An 11,140-nucleotide genomic window follows, 5' to 3' on the forward strand; every position below is an offset into this window, starting at 1 on the left:
AAAGCTGAGTTTGTTCTTGGTTTTGTGATGCAGATATTTGACCTGAAATGGCTCCTTGAACAAGTTTTGCCAGAACGAGCTTCCTGCTAATGCTGTGCCTGGTGCTGTGCAGCCTTTCTGCGGCACAAACGCGGCGCTCTGAGTTGGTGGGGTCTGCGGTGCTGTCACTCAGATGGGACACGTTTCTCCAGGGGACTCCAAACGCATTATTAAGTCCTTCTGTTCCCCAGGAGGGTACCCAAAATACAGAGCGGTGACATGACCCAGATCAACCAAGTAGCCAATGTGAAAAGGGAGCAGGGTCCCCCTGTTTCTCTTGGTTATGGATTTGATCTGTAACCTAAGCACAACCCAAATGTTTAAACTTCAGAGACATTAATTAAAACTAATCCTATGTTCATTATTTTCAAAACATCTTGTGGCTTCTAAGCCAGCCTCAACATTTTATGGGGCCAGAAGAGTTAAAATGGCCAGTTTAAATGGAATAATCTGACTTGTTTACATTGCAAGATTTGCCATCATAGGGCTTTTGGTGCTGCTCTCTCAGGATAATGAAGATGCATCCGATATATTTTGAACCGTGGTATAATTACTTTCGTCAACACCAGTCAGCGTTTGGGTGAGATGGCTTTAAAGCAGTGCAGCAGAGAGGAAAAGGAAAGCTAAATGCTAAATTGGGCACGCACTGAGGAAAGCAAGGTAAGTGGTGCTGTATGTGGGACAATCTTTCATTACTGTTGGCTCTACTGGGGCTAATTAGAAAATGTGTTCTGGCTAGTAAGGCTGGTATGAATGGGGTTTGGTCCAAATATGGTTTCCTGTAGTAAAATAAGACAGTTGTAGCAGCAGATGCAATGGTGGCTGCTGCCTTTATAGCCAGTGTTAAATGGCTTAAATCCTTTGCAGTGGAAATGATCTGCTCCTATTGTAGCTGTTGCTCATTGTCTCCAGAAATGCCTGTTCCTGGCTGTGCTGCTGGGTGATGTCCGAGATGTGCAGCTGTGTCAGGAAGGTGGTCCAGGCCATGGAAGACAATTCATGCCGGCCACATCCACCCATGGGGCACTCGGGTTTTATTTCCCCTTAGTCAAGCAGCTTTTCTCATCACCTTAGCTTCATGGATTCCTACTGCTGAGGATGTAACAGTGTCTGGGAGTGGGATGAGGACATGCACTTGTGGGGCTACACATTAAGTCTGTGGGAAATGAGAGACAGTGAAGCAGGGTGTGGAAATGGTTGATGCCACTGTACATCCAGTTGCAAGAAGATTCAGCCTAAAAGGCTACAGGAGGCTAACAGCCCACCACAGCAATGCCAGCAACCAGGAATATAAAGATAAGACCTGTCCCCCTTACTAACTGCCATCTCAGTTGTGATGGCATAAGCTGGCACAGAATTACATAATCATTTTGGTTGGAAAAGACCTTTAAGATCATCAAGTCCAACCATTCACCCAGGACTGACAAGTCACCACTAAACCGTGTCCCCAAGCACTGCATCTACATTTTTTTAAAACACTTCCAGGGATGGTGACTCAACTGCTTCCCTGGGCAGCCTGTTCCAATGCTTGACAACTCTTTTGGTGTAGAGATTTTTCCTACTATCCAATCTAAACCTACCCTGGTATAACTTGAGGCCATTCCCTCTTGTCCTATTGCTTGTTACTCGGGAGAAGAGGCTGACACCCACCTTGCTACAACCTCCTTTCAAGTTACCACGTGTTTGGAGGAAGAGGTGAATTTTTAGCTGTTGTTTATTCAGACCAAGATTTAATTAATATTAAATAGATTAAATATTTGATGAAATAGACTGAAATGAAATATTTAGCTCCCTCTTCCCCTCAGGTACCAGCCCCAGTGGATGTTTATGTGGGCAGTAAAGCTAGAACATCTTCTGAAGCATTCAAAGACCAGAGCTACATGGGAGCATCCTCTGCGGATAGGAATTAAATTACTCTGGACCCTTGCCTTTGTCAGTGCACATGGGAACGTGCTTATCCTTCAGTTGGGTTTATTCAGCCACGATCCACTGGGACTTCAGGTACCACTTCAGTGTGAGTTGTCACCCCTGCTCTCCTGCTATGTTCAACTTCAACTGGGAAAGAGGCTTCATGGGGAATGGTTTTCTCCCACACTTCTCATTTCTCAGGGCTGTAGGCAGGCAAACACAAACTGGGAAGCAAACAGTGTTGCTTTATACAAAGTCGTTACATCCTGCCTCCTGAAGAAGAAGAAAACTTGTAGAAAAATGGCATCTTGCCTGCAGGAGGGCAGCTAATTCCAAGCCACTTGTGCAAGCTGGTGCTCACATGCATCCTCCACCAGAGCTGGTGTGACACCGCTGTCCCCAAGCCCTGCTGGCAGGTGAGTCCCGTTTGCTGAATGTTCGCTGTAATTTGTGTGATTTGAGTGGTGGGGAAGGGCACGGGGTTTGTCCTGTGCTTGGAATTCCATGTTTGTCCCACTCATTAAAACCAGACCATTTTGATCGTTTAGGACTTAAATCTTTTTATGTTAGTGTGTCTTTCCACCTCTGCCTCTGTCATGAAGCATTTGCCTTTGCAGTGAGGAGGGGAGGTCTGCACCTGGCTCGGTGCGTCCCACGGCTGAAGCCCCCACACATGGAGCACACTGTGCAGAGAGGTGAAGGATTTTGTCAGCCGCAAAGAGCAGCCGTGAATTGGAGCTGCTGGGAGGCAACCCTGACTTCCCTGGGAAAAAGTGGACAGCTTTGGGCTGTGAGAGGAGCAGCAAGAGGAGAAAGGCGATGCAATCAGTGGTGACATGTGGAACATGGCAATACAGTCACAGGTAGCTAAAGACATGAGAAAATATGGTCTCTGTGTGTAGCAGATGTACACTATGCATGTGCTGAGTTGGGTGCTCACTGGTGTTAGCAACACCGAGGGGCAACAGCTCCTGCCAGCTGTGCTGGGGCAGTGCTGCGAGGGGGGCAGGGATGCTCGGCTGGTCCGTACAGCACCGCGGTGCTGCTGGCCAGGGCAGGGGCAGGTGCTGTTGCAATAAGCAGGCGAGATCCTCTCTTGGCTTTGACAGGGAGGAAGCAATCTGCCTGTGAGCCTTTGCTGGGCTTCTGCCCTTCATGGGTGGTGGTGGCTTAACTGGGGAAGGAAACAGATAATAAAAGCCGCAGCAAAACCAAGCTCTCAGCCCTCAGCTGATCACTTGCACCACGGTTTGAATAGGTCGGAGACAGAATTATAGAATGCGTAATCATTTAGGTTGGAAAAGGCCTTTAGGATCATTGATCCAACTGTTAACCCGGCACTGCCAAGTCCACCACTGAACCATGTCCCTAAGTGACACATCTACATGTCTTTTAAATATCCCAGATAAAACAGAATATCTAGAATTTCATTATGAACTTCAAGTACGGTCTTGTAAATTAAACATGGCCCACTTGGAGCCTGCCCTAGCACTTATCATTCTGGTCAGTTTGGGCTGGTTGGATTATTTATTGTCTACTCTTCTGCTGTGAAAATGAGCTTTGCCTCTCCCTCTATGGTTCTCTACAACTCTCCTTTGGACAGGGTTTGACTTGTTTGGTAGCTGGTTTATCATCTTTGGAAGTATTAAGACCTTGCTCTCTGCCTTTACCAACCAACCCTTCCCCCTGGACAAACCACTGTATGTGGCGGTCAGAGATCAGCTGCTTGGCCTTGGAGATAGATACTTAACTACAAGTAGTCTTATTGCCAAAATCCACCTGCCAGTGAGTAGAGACTGATAAAATGACCCTTGGTTTGGTCAAACCAACGATCTGCTTGGAGCTGCAGCCCTGCCTGCCTGTGTGCTGGCAAGGTTTGGTCCAGTTCCCTGTAGAACAGAGTTCATGTTGCATTTATAAACCAAATCAGATAGCTTATCAATATTACAATGTCTTGCTTTATCTATAAGACCCTGACATTGCTTTATAACTTAGAGTGACAAATAAATTCACTCTGTTTCTGCAGGAGTATATATGGTTTCATTTGCTAGCACAAGGTTACTTACTTAAATTATTTAGAATTTTTCATGCAAGTTAAAGCATGTTGGATTTGCAGGCATGGCCAGTTGTGGGCTCTCTCCAGCCACTTAAAGCATGAGGGCGATATATAGGTTTATTGTCCCAAGGGTCTGCTCCTTCTTTTGCTAGGTGGCGTGTCCAGCCATGCTTGCACCATGCTCGCGGCCATGCCGCCTCCATATGACTGACGCTGGGTAGCACCAGGTCTGTGAGGTCTCATAAATCATCACATATCAGACAGAAATGTCCCTGCTCTGAAGATCTTGCGTGCCACAGCAGGTGATCAGCACAGATGGGTGTTCAAAAGGTGATTGAGGAATAAAAGTAATAGGAAGTGCATACCTTGTGAAAGTTGTGCGAGCTCTTAAGAGGACTTTGGATGTCTGGGGCCGGTTCCTCGGCAGGAGTAAGTTGATGAAGCCCTGCTGAAGTCTCTGATCTTTAAGCCCAGCACCCATGTTGGACCACACTTTGCAGAGGTGGGATAGCAGAGATTTAGGGCTGGACTGTTGGGGCAAAAGCCTGGATTAGATTATTTTCCAGACCTTCTCAGCCTGAGGTTTTTGATCCTCTGTATGTGTGGAGGGAATTTTGATGGCATAAACCTCATTTAGGTGTTCATGTCTCAAATGTAAATGCTCACAACTTGGTCCCAGATCTGCCTGAGGCCCAGGGCCATAATCTCACCTCTCCTGGCACCGCTGCTTCTGGCTGGGCACAGATCACTGTCCTGGCACCCATGTAGGGGCTTTCTGCCACCTCCCTTGTCAGTGGAACAGGACTTCAGAGCAGCTGGCGCTGTGTCTGGGTGACCTGGGGTCTCCTGAGCAGACCTCTCCTCTCCTGGCAGCGTGGTGCTGTAGGTAACCCTGGTCATGTACCCAGAGGGCTGGTGATGGGTGATGATGGACACTGGAAGGGGCTGGGCTGGGGATATGTTCCCTTCAGTCCCATTTTTTAGTGCTGGTGGTTGGCCTCTGTGCTGGCACTGGCAGTATTTTAGCCAGTGTTTGCTTGTTTTGGGGTATGCTGGGCTTGTTTTAAAAGTATACAATATCCTAGCAGGAGTTTTCTGAATAAATTATTGTCATAACCCAGCAATATCATCTGTACGTTTAGACGAGACCTCCCATTAAGCATGCAGGTAAATTCAGTGCTCTAGTTATCCAGCAGACCACTTTGGTCTACTGGCGTCTGAAATATTTCAGAAGCAGTAGCAAGGTAGTGGCTTGTACCTCTTATCACCTCCAGCATCGTTGCATGGGGATGAAGCTAGTGCAGTCCATTCAGAGTGGTTAAGTGACTTGCTAGAGGTCGATTGAAAAAAAAAAAAAGCCATGGTAGATTAATAAAAGATGGTTTTAAATAATTCAGCATGGGCCAGTTGATGAAGCTTAAGAGGACCAGAAAGCTGATCTCATTCAGCCTGGCATAAAGCAGTGCCTGGCCAGCTTTTTGGCAGAGAGTAAACCAGACCTGTGTTGAGGACCTCTTGGGAGGTCCTGTGCTCCATAGGCGTGTTTGCCCACCTATGTGCTAATCCTGCTGTAGTTCTCAGGGACTGGCTGGGGCTGAGGGTTTTGCTGCCTGCCTGTGGATTTGGTGTGGTGGCAATGATCTCTCTGTCTTCTGGTATTTTTAGGGTCAGGAATAGTTTTCCTTTTGGTTTTCTGCCCTTCCCTTTGGTTCCTGCCAGCAGGAACACAGCCCTGCTGCTGGGGAAGGGCACCCCTGGTCTGGGTGGGCTTGTGGGGGCCACGCTGTCCGTGGCTGCCCGGGACAGGCAGGTCTGCACCCCGCTGGCGGCGGGGAAGGGAGCCCTGGCTCGAGGCTCACAGGGGCCCACAGTGACAGTCCCTGCTGGGGGTAGGTGCATCTCCAATGCTCGCGGCATTGCCATAGGGGCACGTATAGACGCCTGGGGAAGGGGCCAGACCCTAGGTCTCCCTGTCTTATACTGCTCTCCTGTTCCCGTGGCTGCAGATTGCTCACAGCTCAGCACCAGCCCATTTGCAGACACCAGCACCTCGAGCTCGCCTTGCCTCTGGAAGTTGCTGCAACACCTCATTAAACCCAGGTCCTTTTTCTAGGGATCTGCTAGAAAACCCTAGACGAACCTGTCTCTGTTTCTCTGGCTCACCTCTGTGCTGCTGAATTGCCTCAAGCTTCATTGCCAGCAGGCAACAGAGCCCTCGTGGCCGTCAGGGATGTCTTTTCTTTTGCCCTGTCAGGCTTTCAACAGAGCTGAAAACAGCCAAGCACACAGAACCATTCCCAAAGCGGATTTCTGAGCCGCACCCCGCAGTAATGCTGTGAGGTGGGCAGGTCAGCACCTGGAAAAGCCAGCCCACGCTGGTGGCTCTCCTTTCCATTTGATGCATTGCACCAGGATGCTGGTCCACGATTTTTAGCTATGAGGGACCGTAAGGGCAGGCTCCCCATGGTGGTGGGCAGGTCTTGAGAAGCTGCTCCTCCTGATGCAGGGACATCACCATGCAAATGCTGAATGAACCTGCTGTCACCCATATATGCCCCTCAGGTTGGGGCTTCCTCTGCTGGGGAAGAGAATTAGGTTGTGGCGGAGCTGATTGTATTTTTGCCTTGTGACACAGAGAAAGGCATGTGCGATAGGAGCCCAAAGAGGGTCTGATTAATGCGCTTCTAGAATCAGATTGTTTAATGCCAACAGCTTTAGAGATATGACTAAAGTAGGAAAAGAAACTTGGAAAAGACCCCATTTGGGATAAAATCAAAGGCGTCTATTTTTTGCAAATACCAATATAGCTTCTTCTAAAAATATTATCTTAGATGTCAGTTAGAAAATGAGAACCAAATGTGATTCTGAACAGTCTAACGCGGCCTGTCATTTCAGAGGAGGAGGGATGGGGACCTCTCTCTGGAGGCAGGAGGTGTGCTTGCAGGCTCTCGGTGGCATGGCAGGACCAGTCTGTGCAGATTCCAAAGCTTTGGAGGGAAATGTGGATGCAAGCTAGCATCATTTGCCCACGGGCTGCTGAATTGCAGGTTCACGCTTTGCTGTGCTGGCAACTGTCTTCAGGCATAATTCTGGGAAGATTTTTCAGAGTATGTAAGAGTTTCTAAGAATCAGGAGAATGGCATGCGGATGGCCATGGTTTCCCATAAGCAATGGTATTTTCATACGCAAGAAAAGGAGCCACACACTGCAAACTTCTAGTTTCATTATTTTATTTTTTAAGCAGAAGCAGGAACAGTATCAAGGGATGGGGGCAAATAAGGAAAGGTCCTTGCAAGAGAGGCTATATCAGAGCTATCTTTCTGTTCAACTATTGAAGGCCTGTTTTTTGCTGTCTTTGCCTATCGGGTGCACTGTTCCCGAGAATTTCACAGCAGCAATGAGGTAGGTTTCTCTCCTTTTCACATGTGTCTTTGCCTCATCCTCTCGAACGGTTTCTTTCTTAAGCCAACAGTTGCAATGGCTGCTGGGAACACTGTGTTCAAAGCGAATTCAGGTTGCAAACATCGATGCCGGTGCCAAAGCTCTGCAAATGATTGAAAACCTTCAGGCTACCCTTTGGTAGTAACTCAGGCAGCATACAAGTGGTTTTGGAGTGTTTTCCATCTAAACTTCTCACTAATCTAATATTAAGCTCTACTCCAACTTTACCCTTTCCAAACAGTGATCCGTCAGTCCTCTGGCCCTCCTTCTAAAAGCTTATGGGAGGATTTTTTTTTCCTTTGGAGTTCATGAACATGAGTGTGTTTTGTTTGAAATGTACTGGGGGGTGGTATGGGAAGATGCACCCTGCAGAGTGCCCACTTCTCTGTCCCTGCCTGAAGGTTTCACCTCATCTGTGCAATGTACGTCAGGGAAAGGCTTGCCTGTTACCTTTGTGACCACAGCCTGTGGAGAACACAGTGACAAGAAGGCACTGAGGCCACAAACCTGCAAAACATTTATATTGGGTAGCAATGGAGGCTTTTCTAAGTATGAAACAGAGTATGTCTCTGGAGGGAAAATTTTCTCTTGAATCTGCTTGATGGGATTCAGTTCATCTGCCTCTGCCTGTGTGAAAACATAGATGATGTCATGGTGGGACTGAGAAGTCAAGATAGCATCAGGAGCCAGCAATGTGTGATCTAACGGAGAAGGTCAGTAGGTGTCAGCTGCATTTCCCCAGGGGGTTTCTAGGGACCTCAACTGTTATGACCTTTGTTAGCCCATTGCACGAATCCTTTGGTACAATGCCTAAGACCAAGAGAACTGTAAGGTGGTACAGGGAGGGCCAGGCAGTCAAGTCTACCAAGTCCCTTAGGTTGAGGATGATGAGCAAGTTCTTCACCTTGCAAGCTCAGAGCATCCTCTTTGCCTTTGCCTGGCAGGCTTGTCTCCAAGACGACTTGCCCAGGAACACATTACCCTTCATGGGATTTAAAAGGACTCTGTAAGGTGGAACATCACATGTCCTGCAAGCTAGATGACTCCAAGAGAAGTCCTTATTACTAAAGAGAAGAGCTATTTCAGCCAAAACCATGCCTGATCACTATCATAAGGAGAAAGCTGCAAGATTTCTTTGAGCTGTTTTAAACTCATCAAATAACTGATAGGAGTGCTGGGAGCTTTTCAGAACCCAACTGAGATGCCCCGCACAAAAACAACAAAACAACACCAGAAGGCATTTTTCTTGTGGCATGTTTTGGTTCTGTCACTGTGTGTGATTTTTGTGATGACTTTGTTTTACCTGACTGTGTTGCTCTGGGCGTGATGGGGAGGAAAATCCATCTTTCAGTAAATACTCCTCAAGCCACCTGCTGTCACAGCAGATTGCTGCGTGTCTCTCTATTCCCAGAGAACAAAACCATTACAAGCCTGAGATTTCGGGCCATGTTGTGTACCTGCTGCTGGTGATCCACCTCGGAGCACAAAATGTTTGGCAGGTTTTGGCTGCAATCCTTATACCTATAATATAGAATGTGAACCTCCTGTAGAAAGACATGAAGATCTGGATTTCCAGGTTGGAGGAAAAGGAGCATCCTTCAGCAAAAACCCTTCTGCACAGCCTTGCTTTTGTCTCTCTCAGGCACTGTCAGCAGGAGGAGAGACTTTTGCACGTGGCTGGGAAGAACTGGAGCACTATGCACTAAGTGCTCCAACATGCACTGACTTCTTAACTCTTTTGCCATGGTACATGAAAGATGTGTGTTCCTGCATGGTCAGAGGCATGAAGACCCTTTGAAGGCTTTTCATTTGAACCCTGGGGTTTCCCCTCTTCTGGATCCCTGCTGTCTAGCTTTGCTCTGCAAAGACAGGGACTAGGAGTGTTCCCTGGGCTTCTCGGTGACTATCTGTGTATGAAGCAGCTGGCTTTGTAGGCAAATGTTTGCCCATCTTTTTGGCTGTTGCAGCTTGGTAATGTGTGGCATGACCGCAACACATCTGGAAACAGCCCAGCACTAACTGCTTGCTTGCTGGCCTTGTCACCCAGTCCTTCTGCCAGGTCGTCTCCACTTCGTATCTGCTTTCTTTTGGATGTATTTTTTTTTTTTTTTAAATGACAGTGCCCTCAAGGATTTTGGCAAAAGCAAAGGAAAATGGAAAAGTCTTCCTGGCAGAACCAATTCTTCTGACACAGCAGCAGCTGCTGTGGAGGAGAGCCAGCAGCAGGGATCCTCTTTGGAGGAGTTTACAGGCTGAGGATCAGAGCTTGTGCTTCTCTCCTTGCTTGGTAGCACAAGCTGCCTCCCTGCAGAGAGCCGTGATGGCCAAATCAAGCCTGAAATGTGACATTCACAGCTTTAAATTAGACATATGCAATTTCATTTTGTCTCCAGAATCCAGGCCAAGCAAGTGATGGTTTTCCAAGGCTTCCCAAAAGGTGGTCTAGGAACCTCCTTGATGCTGTGACTAGCTGATCCAGGACTCGGTGGATTCAGCCTGGTTTATACACCTGCATTAAGGCAAGTTGAATCACCCTGAGCACTCAGTTTCTCTTGGTTGGTGGTGAAGGGAATATTCCCTTAGGGGAATGCTTGCTGCGTAGAGCTGCAAAGTTGGGAGAGAGAGGTCTGGTCAAGGAGGGAATAACATGCTTTCCTCTTTCCTTTTGTCCTGGTGGGCTACACCTAAATCTACTGCAATGGGCTGACCATTTGCAGCTGTTCATAATTAAGCCTTTACTGAATATTTTAATAAGCACATCCACAACAGAAAAAGAGAAGAGCTTGGCAGGCATTTCTCATGTGCCTAACATTTGGATATGTAAGTTTGGAGTGCAGCTCTGGACAGGGACTGGAATAAGACCTCAGATGGTGACAGCACTTGATCATGCATTTTCTGGATTTTATGAACTAATGAAGTTCATGGCTGCAAGTGCAGGATGCTCTCAAGTTTTTGCTGACTTGCTTTATAAGCCAAAAGTCATGTCTGAGTTTTAAGGAAAGGTCTTTTTCCTTCACCTCACCATCTCCTTCCCTTCCCCACTTCACACTGTTAATCACACTGGCAGGATGCCCTCCAGGCTGAGACTATTCTGAGAGCAGGGTGAGAGGAGGGTGCTGAGAGGGAACAGCAGGCTATGCATTTTCCTCCTCTAGCATGATTTGGCCATGATTAATGCACATGGAAAATAATCAGCACATTCAGCCTAATTCTGCACAATTATTGAAGGGATGATAGCAAGGGGTGAAGAGGTATTTTGTTGCCTTTATTCTGTTTTTAGGGAGGAGGGCAGGTGTTGTGTAAACATGGTCAGGTGACATCAGGCATCTTATGTTTAAGGCAGAGAGCAAAGTTTGTCTTTTTTTTCTTTTTCTTGGAAAAGGCAGTCTTAGTCTGAGCTTTGGAGATCTCCTGTTACTTCCCTGAACAGGATCAAAAGAAGCTCATTCATCATTAAGCCAGCAGAGTGTGTATTAAAGGGAAGAGGGATGGGAAATCTTTGGAAAATAGGATTATTATTCCTTAGCCTGTGGTGGTGGTTGCCTCTCAGGCCTTCGCCCCCCCTTTCCATGTGCTGTTCAGCCACTAATGTCGATGGGGACAGGCACAGCAAACTGCTGCTGGTTTCTGGGGAAAAGGCGTCGTGCAGAAGCTGGGTCAGTGAACAGTGGGGAGCTGAGTGCATTGCAACGATTC

This window comes from Falco punctatus (genome assembly GCF_963210335.1).
Source record: "Falco punctatus genome assembly, chromosome: 9".
Classification (NCBI taxonomy): domain Eukaryota; kingdom Metazoa; phylum Chordata; class Aves; order Falconiformes; family Falconidae; genus Falco; species Falco punctatus.